Genomic DNA, 1,119 nt, shown 5'->3' on the forward strand with positions numbered 1-1,119 from the left:
GACCGCCACGCGGACCGCCTCTCCGGCGGAGCTTTTAAACTGAGTTTGTTCTAGTAACGTTGGTGCTGACAGCCCGCAATCTGTCTCTAATTTCACATCTGACGGTCATTCTTTTTTCCCAACCGGTTTAGTAAGGACTCAAATGTTCGAAGCACGTCGGGACAGGCTGTTTGACGGGAAGTCTGGAAGCCAAAAGATGGCGATCGCATATGTTAGAGGCACTTTTCGCCAAATTATTCCGACCGGACTAGGCTGCGACCTGGGAGTTCGACTAGCTGTGCTTGACGCATTTGTAAAACACTTGCAAAACCCAGTGACACACATTCTTGTGCTTGTTGATACCACTGGTGCGGAGCGCGAATAGGAAAATAATGCACCGCTTGCTATTCATTGAAATTACATAAATATGCGAGATTTCGTTATCGGTTGCCCTGTTCGTGCTATAAAAGGGTAGCTCGCAACTACGAGGTTAAGTAACGTCATTTGGACAATATACAAGGACCTGTTTTTTCTTACATTCGTGCATTTTTTCGTTATATTTGTATTTGCTTTATGCAGTGCAGCGAGTAAAACCAGCAGGTCTGAACTGTGCAGTGCTCTTTCCAGCTGCAAATAAAGCGACCTAACCGATCGCCCAGCGGTACTCCGGCCGTTAGATGCGTTCAAATTGAAAAAAGTTGTTGAAGATGTGACAGTTGCATCACCTATACGGCAGCATTACGAAGAAATGCTTCATCTTTTCCAAGAAGAGATAAAACAGCTCAAGATGAAAATTCTGCAGCAGAAAAATTGCACAATAACCAAAAGAGCGAGGCTCGATCCTCAAGCGATAATAAAGAGATCAAGGATCAAAAGCTCATGTCTGAGTAGGGCAGGGGGATGTTTCACTGCAGCCTTCCCCCATACGTACAGCACCCCTAGGGCAGAAAGACCAGAAAGGCACGTATTCCATCCGACTGCGGGCGTTTGCGTTAACGCTGCACTTCTATTCTCATCAGCCGCTACGAGTATGTACGCACGAATTTAATCGCGCACGGTCAGCAGAGCGCTCTATACGAGAAGGTGTACAGAATTCCTCAAAGGAATGCTGGCTTCACAGATGAGTCACTGTCTCGAAAA

This window comes from Rhipicephalus sanguineus, chromosome 8, assembly GCF_013339695.2.
Source record: "Rhipicephalus sanguineus isolate Rsan-2018 chromosome 8, BIME_Rsan_1.4, whole genome shotgun sequence".
In the NCBI taxonomy this organism is placed as follows: Eukaryota; Metazoa; Arthropoda; class Arachnida; order Ixodida; family Ixodidae; genus Rhipicephalus; species Rhipicephalus sanguineus.